We start from the raw sequence: 10,690 nt of genomic DNA on the forward strand, positions 1-10,690 counted from the left end.
CACACGCTCTCGCTCTCCCTCCCTCACACACACACACACACACACGCTCTCCATCCCTCCCTCACACAGACACGCTCTCTCTCACACTCACTCACTCTCTTGCTCTCGCACGCTCGCTCTTACACTCACACACGTTCTCTCACACTTTCGTTCTCACATTCTCACTCTTACACGCTCTCTCTCACACGGTCTTACTCTCACACGCTCTTACTCTCACACACGCTCTCACTCTCTTACATGCTCTCATGCTCACACGCTCTCACACGCTCTTACTCTCACACGCTCTCAGACTCACTCTCACACGCTCTCACTCTCACACGCTCTTACACTCTCACACACGCTCTTACACTCACACGCACGTACACTCTCACACGCTCTTGCACACTCATGAACAAACAAACATGGCATTGACCTTTAGGCCTTGTTCATCAGCACAGGATGATAAAAATGTTTCCATGTCATCTAGACACTGGAATACAAACAAAAAGTCATCCTTTGCATCAGGAAATTCCTCCAGGACCTTCCTGAGGGCATTTTTTTGTTGACTTCCGCTCATCTGCAGAAAAGAAGGCTCTGTCACCTTCCCACAGAACAAGTCTCCATGACTGCGTACCCAGTCCCGCGCTGTAAGGAAGTCTCTTACAATGATTGGCTGTAAATATATATAATGGCACAAAATAATTAATCTATTTATCTAGCATGCATGCAACTGCTTGATATATGACCAATAAAATAACTTACCTTATCAGTGTCCTCTTCAACTACAACTCTTTTGCTGAGCGACAGTTTGCTGGTGGTGGCACCCTAAACACAGGCTCAAGGTTTCCCCGAAGGAGTTGGGATCCTTCCTTTGTCCAAAATGCAAATCTTTGTCCATGCCTTTGGAACATATGTAAATGTAGGAACTCTATTTGTATAAAACCTTTTTATTGTCACTTTTCTAACAGTGGCTAAATACAGCCAAGATACTGAAATTTTATCTGTAGAATCTGTCATACCCTTCTAGGCAAAACCTCTCCATTAGCTTAATGCACCACCACTGGTGAATAGATGGCACCTCCTCCTAAAAACACACACAAAAATAAAAAATAAATATTTGATACATATGAGTTTGATGGGATACTTGTGTGAAAATCCAGCTTACCTCTGTGAATATTAATGGACGGGAAGTACAGGTACTGAGAGCATACTGTGAAATACAAATAACAATGTAAGACTTTGATTTTATTATATAACAGCTCTGACAAATGAATTATTCTTACCATCAGCATGTAAACAGCACAGGAATTCTATGAACACTGTTGAAGAGAAACCTGAAAAAGGGAAAGTCCATCCAAAGTCATTTTAAAAACAACTGCTAGCTTGTTTAAACATTTATACATGCATACTTAAATTAGTTTTACACAATTCCATCCTTTAAAACATACCCCAAGGTCTCTTCCTGTTTTTTTCAGTCCAGGATCTTGGGTCAATGGAGCTTGCAATGTGCCTGGCATTCCAAAGAAAACACAAAATACATAATATGTAATTAAATGATCATTTATGTATGCTGATAACGAGGCTTTTAAATGAACTTGAAGCCTGAGAACGAGGCTTTTATGTGAACGAAGCCTGAGAACGAGGCTTTTATGTGAACAAAGCCTGAGAACGAGGCTTTTATGTGAACGAAGCCTGAGAACGAGGCTTTTATGTGAACGAAGCCTGAGAACGAGGCTCCCTTTGCAAATTGTAACCAAATAACATGCCTGGAACAAGGCTAGTAAATTATCTTTTGTCTCTCTCAACCTAAATATTGTTTTGTAAGCGTCATCTCCAAAACCATCAGGACGAAGAGAATCAAGGAAAAGTATCTCCCTTTTAGCTACCAACATAACCTGCAATGGGTATTTTGTTAAAATCCATGAAAATAGAACTCACTTAACCCTACCTGTTGAATTTAAAATGTTACAGCTAGAAAGATTATAGAAAAGAAACTCAACACAGAGCAGATAGTGATCCGCTTCACCCGGCTGGCTGCTCCAAGCTGGAAATAGTATGAGATCCTTGGACCTCACGTTTTCCTAATAGTATTGGAACAAAATATTATTCAATAATCATAAACTTCTGTGCCTGTTCCCAAAAGAGTTATTTCTTGGTTAATGAGTATATGATAGCAAAAAAAAAAAAAAAAAAAATATTTGGCAAAGTGCTGGCAAACAATGCACTGGGTCCACATTTTGGTCTTTCCAGGTGGGAACCACATAGAGGTCCACAATGTGAACATCTTTTCCCTTGTGGAAAGAACATTATAAGTTACTGAACACGCATACATTAAAATAAATACGTTTTAAATAGATATAATAGTATGAAGTACATGTCTTTGTGCAGCTTCTTCCACAATCTTGAGGCAAGCATTTCCGATATGAAATTAATTGAAAAAAGATTACATCCCAGTGAAAGCTGCCTTGTGGAACATTATGCATTATCTGGGAATTTCGTTTTTTGAGCTGTAAACTAAGACATTGAACATACGCACATTAGATTCCATGCACTGGCTTAAACCCAGGCTCCAGAAGTCTTCTCGGGTGAGGCAAAATTTGCCTTGCTTTATGATCAGTTCTCCTGACGGACGATTTTTGTCTAACACATACTTCAACTAAAAACAAAGAGCATTTGACATGATTAAGTAATGGCTATTTAAATATGCAAAGTTTTACTAAATAGACAGAATGCTTACCAGTTCATCTTGAATAGGGCCCAAGTCCTTCTCCCACTCTGCTCCTGAACAAGCATATGGATGCTCTATCTGCCACTCAAATATTGAGTAAGAGTGGTCCTGGAGAATCATCCTCTCAGTTGGTCCATCTGATGATCCACAAATACGTGACAATTAGTAACAAAAGAAATTTTGTGGAATTTAAAAAAAGAAATCCAATATTTCTGATTCTAGCATGTAATTGTAAACTGTTTTGTACAAAGTTTATCGTACACTCTTACTTTTCAATCTGTAGTATGTCCTCAGTCTTGACACATTGACCCTCTGGCAAGTTGACCCTTTCGCAATAGTAGCCACCCCTTTGGAAGAGATGCTGGCCACAGTAAATGGTCCTTTGTGCTGACTCGTAAACTTGTCTCCTGTCCGTCGTTTCTTGAGGTCCCCCGAGAGCAGAACATCATCACCAGCCTGAACTGAACATACTCGCACAAACTTCCGCTTGCGATTTTGAAATGCATTTTGTTGCATTCCCTGTGCGTGCTCTATGTTGCGAAGAACCTACAAAAAAAATAAATAAATGACATTCTCCACATCTCTAAATATACAGTGTAACAGTGACATTAGTTACAGAAATGTAAGAAAATACATAGATCAGCCTCTGCCTAGGTCTAATTCTGAGAAATTCACCACTTCATTAACCTTTATTATTCAAAAACAAACCATTTCATTGAGAAGTTTCATTTTATTGACTCTGGTGTCGATGTCATCTTCTGGGTCAGTAACTTCAAAATCATCTCCCATGGGACAGGCATTCATGACCTCTGGCAGACGTGGGTGTCGATTGAAGAGTAGAAAGTATGGACTGTGTCTAGTGGAGTACTGATCACATAGGAAGCTTCCCATTTACTATCAAATGTGTATTAAATGAAAAACTCCACCCTTAACATTAAATATTAAATAAATCCATCATTCAGTTTCCCGTCGACATCTAACTGTAGATATAATAAATATAAGAAGTAAACGTGTTAAGACCTGCTTTGCAGTGTTGATACCGTACACCACAGCAGGAAGGTGGAGGTCCCAGTCATTGTGGTTGTCATTAACATACTTTCTGAGAGCACGCTTGATGTTCTGATTGGTTCTTTCATCCTGTACATATCAATGCATTTATAAAGTTAATGAATAACAAGCCCAGGCTCATATGGAGCTGGTTAAGTGATGCAAACTTCTGAATTTATTAGTTTACAAATCATGCACTATGGTAAAAAGGGTTTTGAGGTCATAACATAATATTGTGCAAGGAGCCACGTGAAAACAAGTCATTGATCCATAATCTGCCCTTGCAATCATAATTGTGTATAAAAATGATTAAAAGTGCTTGCTATTTTACTGCCTCTAGTGTTAATTTCTGTTGGAAACTGCAGTGACATGTATAAATATTGCCGTTTTTCAGGAACGTTTTTCTAATGAGCCTGTGTTGTGAATAACCATAAGACAACAATAGTTCTTCCGGGACAGATATCCTGTATAAGAGTTACCTGTCCGTTGGTCTGGGGATGGTAAGCACTGGAGACAGCATGTTTGATGTTCAGCGTACTGAAAATGCTGCTGTTAAGCTGCAGAGGGATCATCAGTTAAATTTGAAAGACTAGAGTACTTGTAGACAACAACATATATGTTGAGAGTGACTAGAGTAGGGGGAAAACAATTAAACCTTTACAAAACTTCACCTTGTTGACAAACTCCTTCCCTTGGTCGGTAATTATTTTTCTGACCGTGCCAAACAAATACAATTTGCTGATTATTTTTGCAGACACCTCAGCTGCTGTCTTAGATTGCAGGGGCGCTGCAATCACCCACTTGGTGTACAAGTCTGTCATTGTAAGGACATACTTATTGTTGCATGCTGTTTCTGGCAGTGGCCCAATCAGATCCAGACCAAGCACCTCCCAAGCTTCTTTTACCTGCATGCCACAAAATTAGCATTAGTCAAATGCTGGTAAAACTGTACACAAGCTTGAGACTAGCTTGTTAGTTTCATCAGTATGCTAAGCAGTACCTTAATGGAATGCAATACTGGCACAACAGTCTTGATTGGGTCATTCAGCTGGCAGCGGTGACAAGATCTGACCTAAAAAGCAACACATTTTTTGAACAAATTGTCTAGAAAAATATCCAGTTGTTGAGATGGTGGTATTAAGTCCATATGCTACTGCAGATGATACAAGATGGTGATAATACAGTAGTCAACATTTGAAGTGGATAAAGACCTTTCATTAAAGTTATATATAACTTTTGAACAATACCCGTTCTTGTCTTAGGACAACTTTGATTAACTATTTTGATCCACTTCAAATATAACTTTTAAATCAAGGAGGTATCTAACAATCAAAGGTGGCAAAAGTAGACACATTCTTAAGAATAGATATAAGTTAAATTACCCATTCTTTCACATCCTGGATAATTGTAGACCAATAGTAGCCAGCAATAACCCGGTTTTGAGTGCCTCTGACACCACTATGATTGCCAGTCCCAGGGTTATTGTGGCACTCCGTGAGAACAGACCTCTTCTTTTCCTCTGACAGGACAACTAGCCGCATATACTGCATACTGGGGCCAATGTAGAAGAGTCTGTCGTCTGTTTTAAAAGGAAAAAAGAAAACGTCTGAAAGAGTTGAAGTTCAAAGTAAATAGAAAAATATCATATTACTATCTGATATCTGACAGGTTTAACTACATTAAAGTCACGTATTAATACCCAGATATGGGAGCTGAACAAGTACAGTTAAAATAACTTGATATTTTTAACAAATTTGTCCATTTAGCACATGAGGTTGTACCAGTCAGTTAGTTCTCTTCTATTTTTCATCATACAATCTTCCGGTTCTTATACCCCCGGTTTCACACAGACAAGGCCCAGAGAGTAATGCATATTTGAGCTGTTTTAACTGAAAGCAACACCTTGACTGATACATCTTAAAATATGTCAGTGCCATTTTTTGTCTCAAGATACACACCAGTAATGTTTATTTTTCTAAGGCATGTTTATAAAAGCTAGGTTAAACGATACCCTCATTTCACGATTCGATACATATCACGATACTGAACTCACGATACGATATTATTGCGATACTCCCAAGAAATATTATAAAAGGTTAACACAAAATACACTGTTGATTAAAATGCTAACTTTGATATTAGATTGTGGGTTTAAATTAATAGGCTTGGACTTGGTGCTTGTAACCCAAGGACAATGGTGCCACCAGAATAAAAATATTCATGATTCTTGTCTGATCTGAAAATACTGAATTATTTTAGACGAATATTTTTAACATTCTGGTAACATAAGACGTTTGGCATTATCAGGACCCACAAATATCCCCCATTGCATTATTATACATTATAATCAACATTATATAGTAGTTTAATGTAGTACTTACACAAAAACTCTGAAAACATCATTTTTTTTCCTCACACAGTCATTTTTATTTTGGGTGAACTATCCACGATACGTATTGTTGCATTTTTGTATTACGATATATTGTGGCACGATATATTGTTACACAACACAATTGAACTAAGGCCAAATCCTGGATTAGTCTAAGCCTTGTCATAGTTACCTTTGATGATAAAATTCGCAGACGCCCGTTTCACTTTCCGACGCTCTTCGTGATTGTCAGGCATTTCTCTTTTAAGAGAAATTCTTGAATTTTTACATAAAATGCAAAATAATCCATGTTTTTTTCGCACATGCAGGACAGTACAGTACAAATCGTGACAGTAAAGTACGTATCGAGTAGTGACAGTGAAGTTGTCGTAAAAACATTGACGATGACAGGAAGTGGCAAAAAAACATGGGCTGCGTCCGAAACCGCATACTCAATGAGTAGGTACTTAATTTCAATGAGTACTTACTTAACGAGCGCTAAAAGAGTAGGTACTTTATAGCCAAATCTCGTTGAGTATGAATGCGAACCGGACATCTGCCATGTTGACGTTATCATGTGACCTACGACGCGTTATCACACGCGCAACAACTTAAAAGATTTGAACGACACGTTTAATTCATCTATCTGTAAATATCTTGATATTGATTAAACTTGCTCATTTTGAAGAAACTGCTGCCAATTTATTTTGTGAATACATTTATACATTTGATTAAAGTTCTTATATTTAACCCTACTAATGTGACCCACCGTTTTATCCTTACGATATTATTTATTTTTATTACGAAATCCCCAAATTTTAATGCATTTTTACATGTATTATAATTAATTATTTAAGAAAAAATATATTAAGATATTCAACCTTTTACTAGGTTCTTTTTTCCTGTGTGAAAAATCTCATATTATGTATGCAAACCCATGATATATATATATATATATATATAACATCAGTAACTCAACAGCCCTACCTAGAACGGCTTTCCTCAGCGTTTGTAATGTCTGCACAAAGGGCAGCTGTGCGAAGATTTGCCTTTGGAGAAAACTGTTGATTTTATACTCAAAAAATGTAAGTATCATTAATATTAAAAATTAATATTACCCCAGAATGAATTGCATTGCTATCCCACCCCAAAACATACAATAATAACAACGATAATTGCTGACCAATACTTAATTATATTACTTTTTACTGAAAATGATATAATTCAATAAAACAAAATGTAATGTATGTCATATGACATAGCTATGCATGATTGAATACACTCTAGATGTGTATATAGTGAACATATCTACATTTTCATTCAAACAATTAAATAAAGCATTAATTAAATAATTATATTTTATTTACTGACAACAATGAGAAATATTAATAAATTAATAAAAGAATGAATCAAAGTCACCATCACACAATAAACAAATGCATACAAGTCAACACATGAAACAAAGCTTTATTCAAACTACAATCATGTATGTAGGCTACAGGCGCTGAACCCCACATCCTTCTGCCGTCTCAACACTGCGGTTCCCATTCTGATGAATCAGCTGACCGCCAAAGGTGAGCCGTTCCTTTGTGCTTGAGGTTGTTGCGTGATGTGTTGTGCTTCACAATCTGAGGCAATAAGGGCAGATGGAGTGATGGAGGGTCTCATAAGGACAGGTGGAGGTTCTCATAAGGGAGGTGGAGTGATGGAGGGTCTCGTCCATGGCACCATCTCCAGGATTCAGCTCTGGGCTCCTCATCCTCAGTGCTCACACCAGCCTGCTGACATTTCAGATCCTACAAAAATGCACAAACATAACACAAAAGCAGTCATTTTAACCACACAATGTCATTTGATTTCAGTATTATTTAGAAGACAAAAATGCTTTTTTCCACAAATGCCACCATCATCTTTCCTTGCAGGTCCTGCTCCACCACAAAAGATCTACAGCAAATGCACAGAACTCAAGAATCAGAAAAGTGCTGTAATAGCTCTGTTTGAAATTACACTACTTAAAATAAACTACAACTTAATATTGAAATAGTTGTTGTTATTCATTTTTGTAGTGTCACTCAAAGCCTTTGATGGCAGCATTCAGCTTCACTCCACTGGATAAACACACATCTGTTCATCTGTCCCTGTAACATCCAGACAAGATTCACATTACCATTTATGAACTCAACAACATTTTCATGTTGAGGTTGTTTTAACTTTTTATCCAACATAAATGTTCCTCAATTTATCAACAGTAATGGACAAATAAAATAGATAACTTATGTTTATTACTTTATAGATTTATTCTACATAATAGCACACATTCATCGCTGAGATGTCTATTTCATGTTGTGATGTGCTCTTCTGCAATACTTACTGAAGATTTTCCTATCAGATGTAAATAGATATTTAAAATAAGCATCTTTAAGATGTATATGGTTTATGTAAATCCACTTTAGAGACGTAGCTTATGTGTCCTTACTGGAACTCCCCTGTTAGCTAACGTTATACATAATAAAACGTGTTTTTACAGCAAAATCACAACTATACTACACTGTGTAACGTCTTTACACCTTCAAGAATTCAACAGTTTACTCTACAGTAGTGCAACACTTGCAATTTTAACACAAGAAACCGTGTTTACTCACATTTGAAAGCACCCGCGTCGCCGATCTCTGCGATGTTTTATAATGACGTATCCTCTCGCGTGGCCTCCTGGGATAGAAGAGTAGCCATCGGTCGAGCACTCGAAAATCTGGCCGAAAGCAGTAAGCCAATCCGGGAACTTCTCGCCTACTCTTTTATGAATACTGATGTTTCGGACGTACTGCTTCCTTCACGTACTGTTTTCGCCTACTATATAGTAGGAAAGTAGGCATATTCGGACGCACTTAAGTCCGAATCTCGCGATAATTAGTACGTCATCCAGGTAATTCTCGCCTACTCTTTTGGATTCGTACATACTTTTTCGCTCGCCTACTCTTTTTTCCATACTAAATAGTAGGGAAGTATGCGGTTTCGGACGCAGCCTCAGTTCTCGCACATGCGCAGAACAGATCGTGTTTCCGGTACGGATCGAGTAGCGACATTAGGCTTGTTTGAGATGCGCCTTGCCTCGCCTGCAATGTAGCCGAGAGTAGGCGGCTGCAGTGAGAGGAGGAGTGAAAAAAGCGCAGGCAAGACGGACAGTTCTCTCTTCTCGCAGTGGATCTGACACCTGTGAGATCAAAGATGGATATCGCGGGATTCACCGGATTCACGCTTGTGCACAGTGTTGCTAATAAACTGGATAGAATTTAAGTTCTGTTGCTTTTATGAAAATAAATAGAATGAACAAGACACCCAAAGTAGCCTACTTATTTAATTCCATTCCAAATACATGTTTATCAGTCTTTTTTTCTTTAATACAGACTTGTTTTTTTTTTAAATAAAAAATACATTGCATAACCCATAGAGATCGCACTGTTAGTTAGTTTGGGAATATTCACACATAATTTATACACATAAAACATGATATCAGAGTTTTAAAATCAAACATTTTAAAAGAGAACAAATACATCACGGTTGTTTAAACCAATGAGCATTAAGCTGTGTCGTCAGCAAGTCGTTTCCCATCATGCTTTTGATCAGCGCAGTCGGTGGAGAGCAACTGCGCGCGACTGCAGAATCCGACAGGTGCGCCTTGCGCTCGCGAGAGATTTTTGACATACGTCAGCATGACATCAGAGCAAGGCGGACCGCACTCGGACACATTTCTAACCGGCATGCATCTCGCGCTGATCACCGGTGATCGATTCTGCGCAGATTTTGCTCATCTCAAACAAGCCTAATATCTATGCCAGAGCCCGTCTACGGAGAGCCTGCCCACTCCCTATTAAGCCCTATTGTACCGAATTTTGGTTGTAGTACCCCCAGAGTTCCACTGGGGGCGATCGCCATGAGTGCAAAATGAATGGGAGTCAATGGGGCTAGACAGCTAAATTTGTCTCTTTCACCCAATTGCCGTTGAGAAATCTCAGATCTGATTGTAGATTTTGCAAGTTCAACATGGGTTTTAAGTCGAAAGTTGAATGAACGAGTACTTATGTCGTTTTGATTTCTTACAGGTTGAGTTGTTGTTGCACATAACACGCTAGCATTCTGCTAATGACGTCAGCATTCTGACGTCATTGACATTTTGAAAGACTTTTTAAAGCAAATAAGTGACTCTAAAAAATCTAACACCCAACAATGTGTAATTTCTTTGCATCTCCTGTCGAATACAACATTCAAATTACTAGACAAAAAATTATATCCTGAGAAAAGTGGATTTTGAGGGGTATACCACCATTGACCTCCATTCATTCTGCACTCGTCCTGTGAGCGCCCTCCAACCGCGTGATTTTTTTTCCCAAACCACTTCAGCGGAAATCCCGCCCTGCAGCCTATTTAATTGGTTCAGGTTACAGTGACGGGTAGGTTTAGGGATCAGTGTTTGGTGTAGGCAATCTGTGACGGGTAGGTTTAGGGATCAGTGATTGGTGTAGGGCAATCAGGGCGGGATTTCCGCTGAAGTGGTTTGGGAAAAAAAATCA

At 38.4% G+C, this 10,690-nt stretch overlaps 1 long non-coding RNA gene across 1 annotated transcript; it reads right to left on the bottom strand.

Moving 5' to 3' along the window:
- Window positions 1–1,144: 1,144 nt before the first annotated feature.
- LOC308706197 lies at window positions 1,145–1,575 on the bottom strand. The gene is made up of 3 exons (XR_014032004.1): window positions 1,428–1,575; window positions 1,263–1,313; window positions 1,145–1,189 (listed from the first exon to the last, which is right to left on the bottom strand). It is a non-coding gene; the product is annotated as an uncharacterized lncRNA (long non-coding RNA).
- Window positions 1,576–10,690: the final 9,115 nt, after the last annotated feature.

This window comes from Scardinius erythrophthalmus, assembly GCF_964197995.2.
Source record: "Scardinius erythrophthalmus genome assembly, chromosome: 2".
Taxonomy (NCBI): domain Eukaryota; kingdom Metazoa; phylum Chordata; class Actinopteri; order Cypriniformes; family Leuciscidae; genus Scardinius; species Scardinius erythrophthalmus.